This window comes from Vulpes vulpes, chromosome 11, assembly GCF_048418805.1.
Source record: "Vulpes vulpes isolate BD-2025 chromosome 11, VulVul3, whole genome shotgun sequence".
NCBI lineage: Eukaryota > Metazoa > Chordata > Mammalia > Carnivora > Canidae > Vulpes > Vulpes vulpes.
The window spans coordinates 99,377,846-99,399,985 of NC_132790.1; the positions used below are offsets into that span (position 1 = coordinate 99,377,846).

Genomic DNA, 22,140 nt, shown 5'->3' on the forward strand with positions numbered 1-22,140 from the left:
ATAGTCCATGTGTCATTTACGAAAACTGACCATAGTAGCCCACAATGAAGCAGTTAATATTTTTATAAATAGAGAAATTACAGGTGCTTTGTTTGCTCCCAGTACTGTTCTGCTTAGAACTAAATGCGTAAACACTGACTTAATACTGAACCTCTTGGATCACAACACATAGAAATGCTGAATTAAACCAAAATTTGAAATATATGGAACAGTCCAAAGGAAAGAAAAGAATATCTGCAAGTGATAGAAGCCAAGTAAACTGAAAATAGGTAATATAAGCTCAGGGATTGTCACCAGAGTAAAGAGATACTTGGACATGGACATAAGACCTAATGTCAGAGCCTGGAGTTTCAATGTCCAATAGGAATAAGAGATATGGCCTTGGGTTCCCAAATGGGAAAGTGGTAACATTGAGATTTTTTTTCTAAAGACTTCAGAAAAAGGGTAATTTTAAAAAAATCTCTAACCACTGAAACATGGAAGTTACAGGGTTCTAGGTAGAATAGAAAGTAAAAATTCTTGTATCACAAGTTGGTGGGGAGTTGAAATTTGTATCAGCTGAATGTTGAGGAATCCCCAAGCCAATAAATCAATATATAAACTCCTCTCAGTTTATTTCCTGGTAAGTTAATGCAAAATATTCTCTGGAGAGAAATTAAAGTTCAAATGTTATGAGTTTGCTAAAGGAAAAACTGTCTCTACTGAAGATGAGCATGCCATAAAAAATGCAAAAAATTCCCCATGAGCAAGAGTCAGCAGAAACAAACAAATAGGAGGGTTAGCATCCCTTGAACTTAGGACGTAAAACAATATTCTGAGGTCCTCAAAAGGAAGAATGTTTAAAATAACTGAAGATAAATAAAGTAATATAAACCACAAGTAATAAATACGTAGTATAAATAAAGAGATAGTGTACATTTTTAAAACAGTCAACAGATTTTGAGAACATATAAAAAGTATTTCCAGAAATCCAAAAAGTAGTTGCAGAAATAAAAAACAGCATACTTAATCGATTGGTTTAAAAGAAGATTAGAAATAGTTGAAGAGATAATGCATTAGGAGGAATATCTGAGGAAATTACTCTTAGATGCAATATAGAAAGTTGATGAGATGAAAAATATGAAAGAAACATTGAATAAAGGGTGAAAAGATCTACTATATTAAAATAGAAATTTCAGAAGGAGAGAATGACAGAATGAGTGAAAAATCATAATTTTAAAATAATGGCAGAGAACTCTCCACAATTAATAAAATATATGAATCCTAAAATTGAAAGAGCTAAAAAGTCCTGAGTACAATAATTAAAAAGAAATTAACTGTGACCATATTTTAGTGAAATTATGTATATTAAGAAGATAAAGGGGTAAAGAGAAAAACATAAATGCTACCAGAAAGAAAAGCTACATTACCAACAAAGAAAAAAAATTGATTGGCAACAGCCTCTTGAAAGCAAAAAGAAAAAAATCCAAAAAGATTATAGAATGATATCCTGACAGTGCTGAAGGTAAAAATCTATCAGCCAAGATTTCTATATACAGATAAAAAATATATTGCAAGGGTAAGGATGAAATTGGGCATTCTCAGTCAAAGATTAAAAGAATTTGCCACTCATAGACCCTCACTGTCAGTATTATTAAAGGATATACTTTAAGAAGAAATTTTTAATAGATAATTTTTAATGCAAAATAAGCACAAAATTATAAACAGCAAATCCCATTAAAAATAAAATAGAAATAAGATAGCATTCACAAGAGTAATAAAACATATACAAAAATCCAAGGACAGATTTTGTATTTCAATAACTTAATGGAGAAACAGATAATTCATATGCAAGAATTTCTTATATAAGTGAAATAACATATCAGCATAGATTCATAATGATAAATTACTTTATTAATAGAGTTGGAATACTTGACTTTCTCTATGGAAAAATAAAATTAATTTCCTGATGCCTACGGTATGTAAAATTCAAATAAAGATGGATTAATAACCCAAAATAAAATGAAATCTTTCAGTTTCAGAGAAATATAATATTTTCATGAAAGTGGGGTAAGAAAGGGTTTCAAAACATGACACAAAACAAATCATAAAGGAAAAGATTAATAAATTAAACTAAAATTCAAAACTTTTCTTTGTAAAGGGTAGCATAAAAATAAAAATGCAGGTATGAGCAATGCATGCAACTGGTATGCATTAATATCCAGAATATATTAAAAACTGTAACAAATCTATAAGAAGCTATCAGGAGAAAAAAACAATAGCAGAATGGTCAAAAAATATGAACAGAAATTTTACAAGAGAGGAAATCCAGTAGCCAGTACATATGAAGACCAATATTACTATTAAACAGATTAATTCAAATTATAATTTGATAAGATACCAAATTATATCTATCTCATTGGCAAAATTTATAATTTATGATAAATTTATAATAAATTCTAATAAATTATAATAAATTCATCAACAAAATGTTGATGAACAAGTAAGAAATATCTTGATTCATACTTTACTGGTTGGATATAAATTATTACAACAGAGTGGTAATTTATAGTAAAATTATTATAAGTATATTTTTTAATCTAAAATTTTACTTTTAGGCAGATAGCATTAAAAACGTTTCCCTTCGTGCACTAAGAGGCATGTACAAAGATGTACAATAAAACATTATTTATAAAAGCAAAAATTGAAAGCAACCTAATCTTACATTTGTAGAAAATGAAAAAATAAATTAACTTATGTATTTATGTAAGTGAACATGATACAAAGGTGAGAATAATTAGATCTACATGAGAACATGAATAAAATTTAAAAACATTACCATAGAGAAAACCAAAAAAAAAGGTAGGTACATGACACTATTTATGTAAATGTTTTAAACAATAAAATAATCCTATAATTAAGTGAATGCTTTTACCTGTATCATAAAATTATTTAAAATAATTTATGTGGAAATAACACATACCAGACTCAGGATTTGTGTTTACTCTGACCGAAAAGAAGAGCAAGGAAAGACAGATGTTAAGTCATATAGTACTTTCTAAAAAATACACAAGTATTGCAGAATAAGTAAATATGTTAAGTCTCTGTTTTGTGTACATAGTTCTATGCCATATTATTTTGGGGAGTTTCTGAATGTTTAATATAGTTTGCATATGACATAGAAAGCACAAAAAAAAAAAACAAAAGAAAAAATAAATATTTGAAACTCCATCAAAATAAAAAATGTTTGTGCTTCTAAGGACACCATCTAGTAAGTGAAAAGACAATCCATTCAATGGGAGAAAATATTTATAAATCATATATATAATAAGGGTCTAGTATCCAGAATATATAAAGAACTCATTCAGCTCAACAATAAAAAGACAACCCAAAAGATGGACAAAGGATTTGAATAGACATTTCTCCAAAGAAGGCACACAGCTACCAATAATCACGTGAAAAGATGCTTAGCATCAATAGTTATTAGAGAAATGCAAATCAAAATCACAAGATACCTTTTTGTACCCACTAGGATGGCTATAATAAAAAAATGGAAAATGAGGGTTGATGAGGTTGTGTAGAAATTGGAACTCTCGTACTGGTAGGTATGTGGAATAATGCATCACTCTGAAAAACAATTTGGTAGTTCCTCAAAAAGTTAAATATAGAGTTATCAGGTGGCTCAGCAATTCCATTCCTACTGATATACAAAAGAAAACTGAAATATAAGCCCACAGAAAAAAACTTGTGTTTGAATTTTCATAGTAGTATTGTTCATAATACCCAAAGTAGAAATAACCCAAATGTCCATTAACAGATAAATTCATAAACAAAATGTGGTATATCCATACAGTGACATATTATTCAACAATGAAAAAAGAAATGAAGTAGTGATACATGCTATGGTATGGATAAACTTTGAAAACATGAGGCTAAATGAAAGAAGCCAAACACTAAAGTCCCTGTGTTGATGGTTCCCAAGGCCATCTTCAGACTTGATGGTTCACTAGAAAAACTCTTGGGAACTAGATGCTGTTATATTTATGGTTATGATTTACCACGGCAAAGGCTGCTGACGGAAAGAAGGAAAAAGTGTCTGTGAGAAGGTCTGGAAGAGATTAGGGGTAAGTTTCCGGATGCATGCTCTTGGTGATGTCACCTGGAATGCACTCAATTGTCACAGCAACAATGGGCTCCACCAGATGCAAAGTGTTGTCAATCAGGGAAGCTGACAGGAGCCTGGGTATCCAGGACTTTTCCTGGGCGTCAGTCACACAGGCTACTCACATTCAGCTACTCAGACTCCAGACCTGCAGGGCAAAAAAACAGGCGTTCACATTAATCACACTGTTAACATAAAATATAAGTGGCAAATTGATAGAGCCTGGTGCAAGGCCTTTGGTGTACAAAAACAGTCATCAAGTTGAACATTTTAAGGGCTGAGAACTCAAGACTCAGGACCTGGTCAAGGGCCAGTTCTGAAAATAGACCTTTCTTGGTCATGTGCGCAGTTAAAGTAACCTAAGCCTGATGTGCTTTTTCCTGCACAGTCACGTTCTCTCTGATTCCATTTATATGAAATGTCCAGAACAGGCAAAACCATAAAGATGGAAACTAAATTAGTCATTGACAAGAGAATGGAAGAAAAAGGAATGAGGAGTGTGACTGCTAATAGATACAAAGCACTTCTGATGAAAATTTTCTTGAGTTACATAGTGGTAACGGTTATACAGTCTTGTGAGTATGCTAAAAACCATTGAATTGCATACTACAAATTGCAAATTTTGTATGTAAGTTATATCTAAATTAAAATCTGTTAAAATATTTCAGTTTAAAATTTAAATTTACTGTTATGAGTATTGATTGATAGTAAGTGTAGAAAGAGAAGAGAATTTATGAAGCTATTGCAATACACATAAATTATTAAATTCAATTAAGATAACAATGTAGTAGGAAAAAATTATATAATACCCATTTGGTTGGGGCCTCCATTAGGAAACAAATCTCTTTTATTTTTGTGAAATGTTGATGATGAAATAGTAAGTAATAATTTGGGAACATGTCACAAAAGTCTTAAGATATAAATGTTTGATCAAAGAGAACCAATTAAATAAATTGTATACTACATGATGACATACTAGACAGTCATTAAATTGCTTTAAGTATAGTTAATGACATGGGAAAATATTCATTGTGCAATACCAAATAAAACATAATAAAATGTTACAAAGATCATATATTTAATTATAAGCAATTTTTTAAAACTATCTATAATTACCAGTAATAATTAGATGGGAATGTAACCAAACATTTATTTTTTTGTAAAGGGATTTAATTATTTGTATGTTTGCTTAGAGACTATGCCTTATATTCAAAAAATTATTATTAAAAAAATAAATCATCCAGTTGTTATAGAGAATAGGCATAACAAACCTTCACCTCACAATATCATTCCTCTCTAAATTGCAGTGTATTGGTGAGTTGCCTGTATAGATTAAATTCACTTTTAAAAATTATATTTTTCATCATCTATATAAAGAACCTCAAGTTGTCAAAACATAGCTCACTTTGTGAAATACCAGTTGATCACCTAGAAGAACTATAAATAGCTCAAATAATAAATGCTGAATTACGTTTCTACTCTTTCCTCCAGACTAGGTACAGAGAATGTTTAGGGTAGCATCATGAATAATTAGCATCATGATAGCATCATGAAAAGTAGCATTATGAATAATTCTCAAGTGTCTGGGAGCCTATATTTTTATATTGCTTTCAATGTTTTTCTCTGTAGGACTTCTCTTACTCTTTAAAGTTATACATTTGTGAATAGAAAGTAACTTTATAATATCAACATTATTCCATGCTTTTATGATTATCGTTGACTATATGTAAGAAAATTTGACAATAAAGAATAGTTAAGTTAGAAAATAGATTCTATTCTGAAATGTTTCCACCCATATAGTCATAATAGTAGAACAGGATGACCTAATTTTCTGAAAATCTTTTTTCCTCTATTTTGACTTTATCTGCCCCTCTAGAAATACCTTAGTGAATTTCCTATTTAGAATATATTCTAGGGACGCCTGAGTGGCTCAGTGGTTGAGCATCTGCCTTTGGCTCAGGGCATGATTTCAGAGTCCCAGGATCAAGTCCTGCATTGGGCTCCCTGCATGGAGCCTGCTTCTCCCTCTGCCTACGTCTCTGACTCTCTCTTTCTGTATCTCTCATGACTAAATAAATAAATAATCTTTTAAAAAAGAATATTTTCAATAAATGGGTTGCTGAGGAATAGCTAAGTTTTAGTGGATAGAAGGACATGAAACTTTAATCTGGAAAAAATTAAAAGATCAAACATGAAATTCTGTTATCTTTTTTATTTGTAATAAGAGCAAGATCACCTTAAAGAATAAATTCAACCCTTGTTGAAATTGAATATAGTTTCCTCTTTTTAAACTCTTATTGTCTGATAATATTAAAACAGGCTTGTTATAAAAAATAAAACAGTACAGAGATTTTAAATAGGAAAGCTAACTATCTCACCTCTCTCCATTAGATTACCAGATAAATAAAACCTGAAGGACCTTGTCGCTACCAGACCTATACAATAAAAAATATTAGGAAGATCTTAGAGCTGGAGAAAAATGTTAACAGACAGAAACTGAAATCTACTCATAGAAATAAAGAGAGCTAGAGTGTTTAATATGTGGGTAAATATAAAATGCTTTTTCCTCATTATCTTATTTCTTTAAATGTAAGTGGTTGATCATCAAAATTAAAAACATTTATTTATTAAAAGATACTGTCGAGAAAGTAAAAAAACAACCTCTACAATGGGAGAAAATATTTGTAAATAATATATCTGATAAGGGTCTAGTATCTATATATATATAAAGAACACTTAGAGCTCAACAATAAAATACAGAGAACCCAATTTGAAGAAAGGCATAGAATTTGAATAGACATTTTTCCAAAGAATATATGCAAATGTCCTATAAGCACATGGAAAATATGTTAATATCACTAATCAAGAAAATGTAAATCAAAACCACATGAGATATCACTTAATACCCATTAAGTTGGCTACAGTAAAAAAAAAAAAATAAAGGAAAACTAGTATTGGTGAAGGCATGGAGAAATTGGAACAGTAAAATGGTGTAGCCACTTTAGGAAAGCTTAGCAGTTCTTCAAAAAGTGAAACTGGATTTATCATATGACCTAGAAATTCCATTCCTAGGAATATACCCAAGACCGCTGAAAACGTTTGTAAAAAAAGTTCACATATGTACATAGCAGCATTATTCGTAATATCCAAAAAGTAAAAACAACCCAATGTCCATCAACTGAAAAATAGATGAACAAAATGAGGTATATCCATACAATAAAATATTAAACCATAAAAAGGAATACATTCTAGAAACAACCTAAGCACCTATCAAAATGTAATAGATGAACGAGGGATCTACAGGACTAGTCATACAATGGAATTTTACTCAGAAAGGTTGGACTTGATACATGCAACACCATGGATGAGCTTTGGAAACATTAGGGAAGTCTGTGAAACTAAACACAAGGGTTTTCTTTTTCCCCCCACTCCCTTAATTTTAATTTCTATGTATTTATTACTAGTATACAGAAAAACTATCAATCATTGTGTACAGTCAACTGGCATACAGAAATGTATCTAGTTTTCTTTATGATTCTATGAGTTAGTTTTACTAGAGTCCCTCAGATTTATAATTATAACATGATGTAATCTGCAAAACAAGATAATTTCATTTCTTCCTTCCAAATATTTACAGTGGTTATTTTATTTCCCTACCTTATTATACTCATCAGTACGTGGTGTTCTAAAATATGTGATGTTCAAACATATTATTTGAAACAGATAATGCCTTCTGAATTTCTTTATGTCTTATTATACCAGCAGAAATAGGATTTGAGAAATGAGCCCTTTATCCAAACAATTGTTAATCATTAAAATTACCTTTAAAAATGTTCTTAAGTTGCTTTTTTGCTTAAACTAAGGTATGTCAAAGATTCTTTTAAAGAAAACTTATACCTCTTTTGTCAATTTTTCGGCTTACAAAAGAATTTGACTCTGAGGTGAGGATAATGTAGTTTGAGAGGTCAATTTTTAGGGAGAAAAACACATAGTCCATATTTTTCATGAACTAGCAAGTTATATATCTAAAGGCAGACCTTTTTTCCATGAAATTAACTTTTTTCTTTCTAAATTAAATGCTTCTTTCTGAATAACTCTATAAAATGGTCCTAATAAACATTTTTTAGATGTTGAGAAAGTATAAGAAATAAGTATGCGGTTTTACGTTTATTAAGGGGATGTCCCCAACTTTTCCATTACAGAGACTATATTTCCACCATTTAAGGACGAAACTTCATTTAATTTTACTATATGGAGAGAAAGGGAGATAACAGTTAATTAAGTTGCATAAAAATCCGATTTCCATTACAGCAAGCTCCTACACGAAGATTTCTTCCAGGAAGTCATGAAGTCATGTCATTGCCTTCATTATTATCCCACAACAAAACATTTCTTTCAGACTTAGGGGAGCCAATATGTAAAACAGAAGATATAAAACTCAGCTAATATTAGTATAAGACTTAAATTGAATTTATAATATACTGTAATCTTTGGCTTATATTGCAAAAAAAAAAAAAAAAAAAAAAGACTTTTTAATTGTGCCAGGTACCTTTGTCGGTAACTTTTATGGCTCAATGTGAAATCCAAAGTTAAGTGTTTCTCATATTAAAAGTCGGTGGCAGAGATAGGGAAGGATCAATATTACACTCTAACGAAGTTGTTATATGATTATCTGCTTTACTAATCTGAACAAAGTTAATTCCCATGTGCAAAGAACACCATAAAACACAATATTCTCCCTTAGAGATGGTTTATCTCAATGTCGCTACACTCTTAACCCAATCACTGACTCAAACCGAATTCAGTGGGGTACACAGGCTATGGAATTACAAATGCCAGGAAATCACCAAAGTAGGTCAAATGTCTGTGCGCTCGGTAGACATCATGCCCATCTACTCAAAAGAAGCATTCAGTTGTCATGTTTCTACTGTATTACCTTTCCACAAAACAAAATAAAAGAGGCTATGGCGTTTGGTATTATTTGGAATACAAAAGAAATACCAGCATCTATCCTCAAGAAACTTGTCATCATTCCAGATGTAGGACAGTCATTTTTCAGGTTCGCAGTATTCTAAATTATATTTTCATGTATCCCTAATTATGTCTGATCTGAGAAGTACATCTGGAAAGGCTGAGTTAGTTACCATCGGTAGAAGCAGTGAATGAGAGTTCGCTTAATTTGATAGTTCAGGTTCAACCAGTGTTTAGCCCGTCAGGTTTTCATCTCAATAACTTCCAAGTAATTTTGGTATAGAAGTGACATATAAATCACTCACACCAATCCATCTATCGTATAGTAAAATATCTTTAATCTTACTTGATTTACCCTTCTGAAGATCTCTCGTGTTACTGCTCACCTATGTCCCAGCTTCCCCGTCTGTCTCTTCACTTCACAAAATTCCTCTCTATTCTTTTTCCTTTGGACAAATCAAAATAATTTCTTAGTCTGGAGAAAAGTCAAACTCTATGAGGAACGTAATAGATGAAACCTACTACGAGTTGGACGGGACAACAGAGATGTCAAACATTTTCTGTTATTGTGGATAAAGTTCAGAGTTAACCCACTGGCCGAAGGTAATGATTATTATGCTATTAGTAATCAATAACATCACTTTAATTTCTAAGAGCTAGAGCATATCTCTTCCTTGGACTACACTTAATATCTTTCTGACTGAGGCTAACTTTAATAGTTCAAACACATTTTTGGTTTATTATAGCAACTGCTTGGGATATTTGTCTTATTTTGTCTAATTTGAATTCTGCTATTTCTCAGAGCAATCTAGGCTTGTTGCCCCAAATTCCCATTTACTGTGAATTTGTAAAAGGCATTAAGACAAAACAACTTCTGTCCCTGTGCCTCTGCAGGGATAAGACAAGCCCTTGCAAGTGGAGTTAGTTATCCTCACTGTCCACCTGAGCTTTTTTCATTAACTTTTTATTAGAGTATTATGGAAGTACTCCTCAAACTAAATGTGCTCACCAAACTTCTGGGTGTCTTTTTAGGATGCAGATTCTGATTCAGTAGGTCTGGGGTGAAGTCTAAGATTCAATATTTCTCAGATACTTCCAGGTACATAACACTTTGAAGAGCAGGTATTATACCATAGACTGCATGGTGCAGTGATATTTGTTTCCACACGTTTTGTCCAATATTGTGCCAATATTCCAATAAAGTTCACCATCTGAGTGGGACTCTCAGCTTTTCTCAAACTTCAAGGTTTCTAAAGCTACTGAGAAATGTCCTCTTATGAGAAAAGATCATGACCCTGACCCAGTCCCATGGTGCTTCCTTATTAACCAATCTTCCACAGGAGACTTGCTTTCAGGAAAAAAGCATAAACAAAGACAGCAGAGTACAGTTCCAGCACTTAAACCTCATAGGTATCAGAAATACTGGTGGAACTTCTTAAAAGTATAGCAGTTTTGAGATAGATATTTGAAGTTGGACTTTTTATTCATTTCCTATGCTGTGTAAAAACTGCCACAAACTCAGTGACTTAAAACAACATCCATTAATTAGCATCACAGTTCTGAGGTCCAGGCATGATGTGGCTAGATTTTCTGTTCATGGCTTAAACACCGAAATCAAGATCAGCTGGGCTGACTTGCCCTCCAGAAGTTCTGAGGAAGAATCTGTTTCCAAGTCCATTCATGTTGTTTGAATAATTCCATTCCTTGTGAATGTAGGACTAGGCACCCTGTATCCCTGTTGACTGTCAGCTGGGGTCTACCCTCAGCTCCTGGAGATCACCTGCACTCCTTGCCACATGGCCCCTCCATTTTCAGGCCAGTGGTGGCGCACCATCACTGTGCTTCAGATCTCTGGCCTCTTCCATCTTTGACCCCTAGACTCAAATGGTAAGAGCCGGTGTGATTAGATGAGGCCCATCCAGACAGTCCTAGGTGAGCTGATTTGGGACTTTGCATCTGCAAAATCACTGCCAACAATACCTAGATTTGTGTTGAATTGATAACCAGGAGGAGTGTGTACACCAGAGGATGAGAATTTGGGGCCCATCTGAAAATTTTGCCTACCACAGCTTCCAAATTAAAAACTGAGGAAATATGTTTACTTCTTTTCCCTAGGCCCCATGGAAATAAAAATAAAAGTTGTACCATTGACATCAAATCCATAGCAACACTGAAAACTGGCAGGGGTGAGATTAGTGCACTGATTATTTTGACAAGTTTCTGGAGATCACACTGAAAAGCTAAAGACTGAATTGAGAAAACAAAAACTACTCTCTGGGCACTCAGGATCCTGTAGCCGAGGGGAAAGCCAATAATCTCTAAGTCCACATGTTTAAAGGGAGATAGGCTCTGGGCTATGCGTTGTATATGGAACAGCCAGACTGACGGGTCCTGCCTCATTTGCATACCCATATCATGACACAGTTTTAATGATATAACCTGTACACGTTAGTATGTATTTTTTTTAACCACTAGAATAATACAAAGAGAAAAGGATTAAAAATGTATATCTTTGAGTATTGAGAATAGAAGTGGAATGTTAACAGGAAATCACTTTTCATCTAAATCCTCTAAAAAGATTGTGTATATATGCCAATTTTATTATGAATATAAATTAATTTTTCCTGTCATATTTTGATTTGTAAGATTTTTTACATAGTCTAGATATTAATCTTTCAATTCTATGTGCTATATATTTTTTTTACTGTGTGAGACTTTGTTTTCCAAATTATGATGACTTTTCACATACATAAGTGCTTAATTTTAGTGTAGACCAGTTAATTAGTCTAATTATTGCTTTTCTGGTGAGTGCTTTTGAGTAAAATTAGGTATCGGAATTTGTTCACTTCCAAACAATAGGAAACTTAATTTGAATTGCCATAAACAAGAAAAGGAAAGCAAAATCTTTCAATAATGCTATTTTTCTGGTACAACCTGATTCAGAGACATCAACGACCATCACGATTCATCATCTCTCATCTAGCTCATAAGGGGGAATGCCATTCTTCATTCTCCTGCTCCAGGTGGTGGGCGCTAGCAGCTTTGGACTCATTCTGATCATCACAAAATAACTGCAGCTCCAGACTTCACACTCATACTACCGAATCTGCAGGAAATCGAGAAAGTTTCTCTCCCCCAGGAGGCCGAATGTTAGCTCTGTGTTTCATTGGTCGTCATTTTCATACATGCCTATCTTGAACCCATAACTGTGGCCGAGAAGCTGGGGCATTCTGACCGTTTTAGGCTAATGTGGGCCAACTTCTATTTCTGAAAATGGAGTCAACCACTGAAGAGCACTTGGGCCGAGAGCTGGGAGATGAGGGTCAGGTTACAAAAAAAAAAAAAAAAAAAAAAAAAAAATTACCACTTTGGGTTCAGGTGGCAAAAAACAAAAAACAACCAAACAATAAATGTCCAGATAATAATTGTTTTGAATTTCATATGTGATACTGAAACATGATTACTACTACATTTAAGAATACAGACTAGATATCAAATACTAGTCTGGAAGGATGTGGCCCTTCATTCCACATAATTATTTACTCTACGTTACAATTGCTTCATATTTAAAATGGAAATAATAACACTTTTAAGGTTATTATGAATTAAATAGAAATTATATGTAAAGTGCTTGACACGTGCTTGGTAAATGTAGTAGCCTAAATTGTTATTAACATTTGAATGTTAATTGAAAGCTATGTGCTGCCTTTCTTAGGGGTATTCGTATGTGAACTTTCCTCTCTGATTATGGTACTAAAGACATAATCCTCTGTTAATTAGACATCCATTAAAGCAGATGAACCTAGAATGTAGGGCCCATGCCTGCCCCAGAGAGATCCAACCCTGGAAAGTCTGCTCATAGGCTGATGAAGAGAGGTCCCTCTCAACAGACTTACTACTGTTCTGTTTCAATCTATTAGCTTCAAATTCTTTTTTTTTTTTCTGAAAGAAAAGTGAATTTAGGCAATTTAATTAATTTTCAGTGATTCCCTCATTGATAAAATGGGCAGTAACATCATCTAACAGAATAAAAATTATGTTCAATGTTAGCACTTACCCAAAATAGGGACTCAACAAACACTAATCTCTCCCTGCTGTCCTCCCCTACCCTAACTGTGGGGCCTTTCTAGTCCTTCACATTTCTTTCATCGTCTTCCTATATCAACATTTACCAGCAAAAGCGCACATCCTTTCAAGGAAACAACCACACTTAGGATATCTTTAGGAAAATATATTCCCAAGAAAAGCCATCAGCCAAAGAATAGTTAAGGGAGGGGGCACCGAACTTCCCATTTACTGTATGAACATCACAAGATGGCAGGGAGCCACATTTTAAATTTATTCTGCTTGCACTGATCTATGGCCAAGTTTGAACTCTTGCTTATTTAGGGAAGCCCCACTTACAACACCCGGACTGAGATGGATTTTTCAGGGCAATTAAGAAACAGATGTATTTAACATAAGTGTTTGAAGCTTTTAAAATAGCCCATTATTTGCTTATGTTTAAGAATGTCCATCATGAAACAAAATCCTACTATAAGTGTTCCATGAGAATATATCATACCATTATCACTAGCGGTCAGTAAGAGAAGTTGATATTTATTTAATCCACCCACTAGAATATTTTATTTTTAAAAATCAATTTCAAAGTACATTTTTACTGAGTGCCATGGATATGCCCAAAACTATGCTAAGATTGTAAGGATAACCAAAGAAATGATCACATCTAAAACCATAAATCATTACGGCATGGAAAAATATTAGCTGATCATATGCAAAAAAAAAAATGTTAACAATTCAGTGAGGACTGGACTATTCAAAATAACAATGAGTCCTTTTTTCTCCTTGCTCCATTTTTCCTAAGAGGGGCTTGAAATTCAGTTAGCATAGGATTTCAAAATCCTATTCTTATATGTTGGACATATTAGGTTTAAAAATGTAGGCAATCTCTACTCACCCAGAATAACTTGAACCAATGATTCATATCATTGAAGTTACAAAAAAAAAACTACTGAATGTAAAACATTTGAATAATTCAGATGAAAGTAAATTATTCACTTTATATGATTAATTGGGCTAATTATTTAATCTAAAAATCTTGAGATAATTGTTTCTTAGTTCCCATACCATCTTGCTCTTGAAGGCCTCAGAGCCCAGAAGGCTGGGAAAGGTGCTCAGCTGGGAAGAAAGAGCCCAAGACATTCTTCCTCTGGGAGGGAGGTCAAACCAGAAGAATATTTCAGAAAATTGATAAATTAGAACCTTGAACCACTCCAGTAGCACTCCTGTGTAGCTGTGGAAAGCTTTGCACAACTTTCTAACAACTTCTCCAGGAAAAAGCAGCACAATTGCTTCTACGTTGGTAACATCTATCTCTTTGTCAAGGAGACTCAATGGCCATTTGATGATGCATGATTCACTGGTGAACTTTACAGAAATAGTCTAAAAGGGAAAAGCTGGCCTTTCAGTCAATCAGCAACCAATGAATTAGTTGGAATGAGATGGTTCAGAGATTCAATCACTGCTGAGTTCAACCTGGTTTCCAGTGATGGATGGAGGTGGAGATCCAGAGTATGAGGAAAACAGGAAAACGTAAGATGAGAAAAGTTACTATATGAGTGGAGCGAGGAGAGGGGCGGGAGCAGGGGGAAGGACTACTGTAGCATCTTGTTTCCTCGATTAACCACTATTTAAATTCATAATCTAATCCCCTATAGGGAGTCCCAGTAGAAAGTCCTTTTGCCCACTGAGACAGGGCCCTTTCTGAGCAATGTAAGGAAATTCTTACAATAGGAATGCAATGGCATATTTTGGAGATGATCAAGGAAGGAGATAGACTGTACTATGAAAATAATAAATACCAATATTGTTTAGCACCCCTTACCTCACCATTTGTGAGTCAATGTTTGTGCAGACTTCTGAGTTCATAAGGTGAGAGTAAATAGAAATAATTACCATTAAATACCAAGCTTTGCAGTCCTCACTCTAAAGGCTATATTTACAGAAGCAGTCTTAAGCACCTCTCTGAAGAGCCATTAGCCAAACTGACGAAAGAGAAGATCCTAACTGAAAGCACTATAATTCAGCAATCACAGCAACATCTTGATGTTGGAAAGAACATAGAGTAGCACTGGAATAAGATGTACTGAACTACAGTTTCATAGCTCCTTCTTTCCCACAAAGGATATGAAGAATTTATTTATCTTTATTAAGCCACAGTTTCTTTGTTGATAAAAATGGGGATAATAATAGCATTCCCTCAAAGTTGGTATGAGGACAAAGAATAACGTGTAAAATTCACATCAAGATACTAGCACATGTTAGAGTTAAAATGAATTGTAGCTGTTACAACGGGGGTCACAAGTAGCCTGTGAAAAGCCCCTATACTCCCAACTGCTTTGTGTTCTCTTTCTTACCTTTCGAAATCATTGGCTTTGTGCTAGTATTTAACTTCTTGCTGATTTTTACCTCTCTGACGATCTGAAGAATAATTGGGCTCCATTGTCTACTTGATTTCCCCATCCCAGTTTTACTCCTCAGTGTTCTGTACTATGTCTCCCTTTGGCTCCATGACCTGCATTTAACAAGTAAGTTCCACCCAAATCCTACATCTGGTTTAAAAGTGGATAGTCAGGGAATATCCATGAAAACTTTATGGATGGACTAGGGTATGAACTACATCTTGGGGACAGGCACACTTGAAATTAAAATGGATTCTATGTTTGCTTTTCAGTATTCCATCCATATACATAGACCACCGAGTTCTGTTTTGCATTTGCCATTATAATTCCACTTTTCCTTACTTCAGCGTTTTCATACAGCATTTCAGTGTTCCAAGAATGGGTGACATCATTGTCAAGGACAAAAGAGTTGGTTTGATTTTTATTGATAACAATCTGGGGTGATCATTTCCTAATGACATGATAGTAACATATCATATCATATATCACAGGAATTCAGAGATTCCTGTGCTAGTGGGATCCTGGGTCCAATCGCTTTCAAATTGTGATCTCTGGAGCCCCGAACTACCAAAAAGATAGTGCAGGGCTCTTCTTGGGGAATCTAAAAAAAAGGCTGCTTGACTCCAACCCACGCATTCCACTTTTATTGCTTCATATTGGATTCTGGATAAGATTGTACTTAGAAAATAAAAAGTAATTACAAAGCTCGAAAAACAAACTTTGGAGATCTAGTCTGTAACAAATCCAGTCTGTTAGGGTGCCCAATATTATACTACCTACTTTTAAACTGCTTATGTATTTGGCTCAGCAAATACTTATTGAACATCTACCCAGAGTGCGGTGTGGTGCTCAGGCCTGAGGTTGATACGAGACAGTCCCAGTCCTTGAAGAGGAAATAGCCCAGGGTAGCAAAGACTGCTGGCCATCTACTCAGTATCCCTCCTTACCTTCTTCTTTACAATGTAAAGGCAAGCATCAATGTGCCCTCTTAAAAGACGACATTTCCTGGTCACCCCTGTAGCTAGGGGTAGCCAATAAAAAGTAAGTGAAGTTATTATGTGAGAGTTCCAGGAAAGTGCTGTAGAAGGAAGCTAAACAGCCTAAATTCATCTTTTATCCATTATGTTCTCTTCCTTCCTGCTGTCTAATAGGCAGATGTAACTGCTGGAGTTCTCCTGGACATGTGGCAACTTAGGGATGGAAACCATGTGCTGTGTCAGTTCAGAAAGATGTAAGGGGGCCAGAAACCTGATGACCTTGAAGTTATCACACACCAGCCCAAGACTGTCCATTTATGAATTTCCTTTACATAGATAAAAATAAGCCTCCAACTTGTTTAAATCACTGTTACTATTTTTTAAATATTAGCCGAAGCCTAATCCTTATGGAAAAGTAGACAAGTAAAGAGGCAAATTCAGAAAGATGATGGATTATAATGAGGATAGAATTTTTAGAGAAGTATGAGGTTCGAATGTAACCCAGGCACAAAGGTTTGGGAAAGGTTCTTAAAGAGGTAATGTCTACACTGAATCCTGAGGGTGCCTGGATGGCTCAGTCAGTTGAGCATTTTGGCTCAATTGATTTTGGCTCAGGTCATGATCTCAAGGTCATGCAATGGAGCCCCACATGGGGCTTCATATTCAGGGGGAATCTGCTTGAGATTCTCCCTCTCTCTTTCCTTCTCCCCACCCCCATGCTCTCTCTCTCTCTCTATCTCTCTCTCTCTCTCAAATAAATAAATAAGTAAATCTTAAAAAATAAATAAATAAACTGAATCCTGTAAAATGAGTTGGAGTCAGCCAAGCAAAAATATGGAAAGTGGGTATCAGGGATGTGGAGCAGTATGTGCAAAAGCCTGGGGGATAGGGACTAGGGAGAGGATCCAGGGCATTCTGGGAATTTAAAGTATTTCAGTGAAGATTGTAGGAAGAGGGCATGGGGGCGGAGAGTGGTAAGGCATGAGAAGGGGCCATAAAGCGTCTTGCCTGACTGAAAAGGGAGGCGACTAAAGGATTTTAAGCAGGGAGTAATGTGATAATATTTGGATTTTAGACATATCATTCTAAATTGAAGTGATGGAAAACCAATTAGGAATCTGTTTTTAATAATACTGATAAAGTAGAGTAAAAAAAGATTAAGAAAAGGGAAATTTTTAAAAATGTGGTTATTGATCAAATTGGATGAAATGAATGAATCCATGAGAAAAAGAAGAATCTAGATTAATGTCCGGGTTCCTAGGTGAATAATTTCATTTGCTGATAGCAGGAGTCCAGGGAGAGGAGCAGGCTTGCTCTCTTCAAAGGTCACAAAAGATGACTTAGATCTGCATATGGGAACACTAAGTGCCAGTCATGAAAGGTAAGCCTGAGTGTGCTAGCTCATTCTTCGCATACTTCAGCTGCCTTATTTCCTTTTGTTTCATCTTTCGTACCTACCCACTGATCTTCTTTGTATGAGATATAGAATAGCGGATGATTTTCTAAATCTAAATATGTTTCATCCTTTAACATAAAACATCTGTGCAAATTTGTCTGATATGAAAGACATATGATACAACTGAGGAAAACATATTTCACTGATAATTCTGCTCTTTTCCTGTCACTAAACTTTTTTTTTTTCCCTTCTTCTTGTTGGATATCAAAAACCCAAAGATTTTTGTATAGCAGGAATACCTTCATCTCATTGTCCAAATTTCATATTTCTTGTGCTGAACTATTTGCAAACTTTCTCTGCAACGTGCATTCTTATATATTTAAGAGTGGATGTTAGGGAAACTGAGCTTAACCCCAGTCGTAATGAGATCAGATCCAAGAAGGAATTGCTAGTGGAGTTTGGATTGCCACGGTGAAAATAGTACGAGATGACTTTGGATGGATGCAGAATGAATAATAAGGACAATCACCAATAGTAGTTACATCCAAACAACTAATATATCTACAGTTCTAAAATCTCAGGAAAGCAGGTAGTCAAGCAGTAAGCAAAGAAAAATCTTAATATATTTTTGCTTTGTTAATTTCTTCAACAATTATGTGTCAAGCAACTACTATGTTCTCGTGAAGCTGGGAATCTAACAATTGAGACAGACCAACACTAGAGTAAATACGTAATTACAAATTAGAACAAGTACTCTAAAACAATGTCAAATATAATAAAAGAGAGGAAAGCTCGGGTGGCTCAGCGGTTTAGCGCCGCCTTCAGCCCAGGGCCTGATCCTGGAGTCCCGGGATCTAGTCCCACGTCTGGCTCCCTGCACGGAGCCTGCTTCTCCCTCTGCCTGTGTCTCTGCCTCTCTCTCTCTCTCTGTGTGTCTCTCATGAATAAATAAATAAAATCTTTTAAAAAAATAATAAAAGAGTACAACAGAGAGGTCTGATTTAGATTAAGGAAGGACCATGTATCAGTCAAGGTCCAACCATAGATAGCAAAACCTGTGGTAGGCAGCTTAAACACAAAGGTATTCATTGCAGATGTTAAATAGCTTTCAAAATAAGTGAGTTCAGCTACAAGACCCTACAACGAGCTGCCGTGAACAGTCCGCAAAGCCACATCACACATGGGGACCATGAAAGGAGCTATTATTTCTGCCAGAATCAGAGAGCTGATATTCTTGCAGCTGACCCCAGGACTAAGATCTGCTCCATAAAAATAAATACCTCAAACCCTAATTTCCTCTCCAGTCAACTCAGTTCTGAATTCAAGCCTTCCATGAGAGCTTCTATTTGGTAAACGTAAATCACAGTCAAAATTCAGGCAGCAAAGCGATATGAGTAATGTGGTGAGGAGGCTGCACCAAAAGAAAAGTTGGAAGGGGTGATGAACAAAAGAACCACAATATCTGCCGCAGGTGTAAGGGAAGGCCTTCCCAAGGAAACAAGGACTTAAGGGATGAGTGTTGGCCAGTGAAAAGTGAGAAGAAAAGAATCGCAGAGAGAGATTAGCTAACATGTGGGCCTTGAGGTACAGAGTAGTTGGCCAGTGAGTCTGGAGGTCGGTGAGTGAAGCACACAATGTTGAGAGGAAGGCATGGGAGCTGGCCCAGGCCAGGTCTTGCAGGAGCCCATACGACAGGTTAACACTGTTAACTACTTACATTTTTAAATTTAGCAACTTTAATTTTTTCCTAAGTAGCATTGGAGGTCATTTAAGGGTTTTAAGGTGAGGATTACTATGCTCATATATTCTTTAAAGTAACTGACTACTGTGTGTAGAATGGATTTTACAGGGGATCCAGATGAAAGATGAGGAAGGCCTTTGGGAGGCTTCTGCTATAGACCCGGTGATGGGAGACAGAAGGAAGCAAAATGCTTCAAGGCATCACCTAAGGGAAGAGAATCAACAGGACTTGGGAGGAATTAAGGGAGGAGACAATGTATTAAGATTTACTATAAATAAGAACTAATTACAGTTGACCCCTGAATGTTGTGGGTTTGAACTCCTTGGGTCCACTTACACACGGTTTCTAGGTTGTTGTTTTGTTTTGTTTTTTTCAATAAGTACTGCACCATTATGTAAATGTATTTTCTCCCCCATTACTTTCTTTTTTTTTTTTTTTAAAGATGTATTTATTTGTTAATTTGAGAGAGAGAGAGAGAGCACAGGCAGTGGGGAGGGGGAGAAAGAGAGGGAGAAGCAGGCTACCCAGTGAGCAGGGAGCCGGATATTGGACTCAATCCCAGGACCCCGGGATCATGCCCTGAGCTAAAGGTAGATTCTTAACCACCTGAGCCACCCAGGCACTACCCTTCCTTAAGATTTTCTTAGTAACATTATTTTTTCTGTAGGTTACTTTATTGTAGAAATATAGTATATAGTACATGTAACACAAAATATGTGTTAAATATGTGTTAACGAACTGTTTATGTCATCAGTAAGGCTTCCAGTCAACAACAGCTCTTCGTAGTTAAGTTTTGGGAGACTCTAAAGTTACCCAAGGATTTCTGACTGTACAGGAGGAGGAGGAGGAGGTCAACCCTCAGAACCCCCAGCCCCATGTTTATACTACTGTATTGTACAGATTCCCTCCCCTCGCCTCCCCACAAAATGGTCATTCTTCTATCAGTATTGGTAAAGAAGGTTGAAAGTATAAGCACAACTCATTTATTGCTTGGTTAAATTTCCAGTGTATGCTATTTGTTTACGAAGTGGTATTGACTCTGTGTGGTCTTGTTTCTTTAGTTCATCCTTTGTTGTTCGTTTTTGATGTGCTGTGTTCACTATAAACAAAAATTAACTACCGTATTTTACCTAATACCCTTTCTACTCAGAACAACTCTAGGTCTCCAGTTTTATTATGTCACACAGGTGCAAGAAGGAAGGAAACAGCAACAGAAAGAAAGAATGAGAAGAGCTGGGCTCAGTGTAAGAGCTGGATGAAAGTCTGCAGGCCATAGAAAAAATAGCAAACAATTGGGGAACTAGACAGAAACAAGAAGGAGAACATAGAGTGTTAAAAAGGTAAGGATCTGTTTTGAAGGAAAAAAACCCAGCAAAGTATCATTTAAATCAGTATATTTCATGCTCCAATGCATGGTATTTCTATCTAACATGCTGTTTGTGGATTGTTTTTTGTTGTTGTTGTTTTTTAGAGAAGGAGAGAGAGAATCTTAAGTAGTCTCCACATCCAGTGCAGAGCTGGACCTGTGGCTCGATCTTGCAACCCTGACATCATGACCTGACATGAAATCAAGGGTCAGGTGCTTAACTGATGAGCCACCCAGGTGCCCCAGTTTGTGCATTGTTAACCTACATAAACATTGCCTGTGCTTGCACTTTGCGAGGGAGTGCTGCAAATCATTTAGTGCAATATGAGCCAGGAAACAGGGAGCAAGACATCATTCCACAGGAGAGGAGATTAATATTGAAATGCAGAAAATGCAGAGAAGAGATGAGAAAACTGAAGCAATATGAACGAGGTAATGGAATAGGAGAAAAGTAAAAAATAGTCTAAGTTCCAAATTTATCTCTTCTATCTCTTCTTATTCTGTTTTTAAAATCCTACAATCTAGTGGGGGGCACTAGATTCCAGGGTCCTGGGATTGAGTCCCACATGAGGCTCCCCACAGGGAGCCTGTTTCTCTCTCTGCCTGTGTCTCTGCCTCTCTCTGTACGTCTCTCATGAATAAATAAATAAAATCTTAAAAAAGAGAGAGAGAGAGAAATATACATTTAAGCAACTTTTCTAACAGCATTTAAAATATTTGCTAAATGTAAAGACATCTTTTAGTCTGGTGATCTGACCACTATACATAAAACTAAGGAAGTAATCCTGCATTACATCAACGCTCATAAATGAAGAGGGTGTGTGCTTTTACTTTGTTGTGCTCTGTCAGTTTTGACGACCAGCATTCTGATATCTTCAACCAAAGAACTCTGATTTCCTTCTCTACATTCTGAAACACTTTGGTAAAAAGGGAGAAACAATGGAACTGTTTTATCAAGAAAAGCAAATGAAATGGGTACAGGAGTATAAATGAAATGGGTGAAGTCAGTGAAAGGGATGAAGAGTACACTTGTGACAAGCACTGAGTAATGAATGCATAGAATTGTTGAATTACTATATTCTGCACC

At 35.4% G+C, this 22,140-nt stretch overlaps 1 long non-coding RNA gene across 5 annotated transcripts in view; it reads left to right on the top strand.

The window, feature by feature from the left end:
- The window catches only part of LOC112911331 (uncharacterized), a 61,054-nt gene that overhangs the window by 25,672 nt on the left and 13,242 nt on the right, over positions 1 to 22,140 (top strand). For all 5 annotated transcript variants that reach the window (XR_011995312.1, XR_011995311.1, XR_003233360.2 and 2 more), the window contains one exon: positions 20,875 to 21,027. This is a non-coding gene — a long non-coding RNA (uncharacterized lncRNA). The remainder of the gene's footprint in view (positions 1 to 20,874; positions 21,028 to 22,140) is intronic.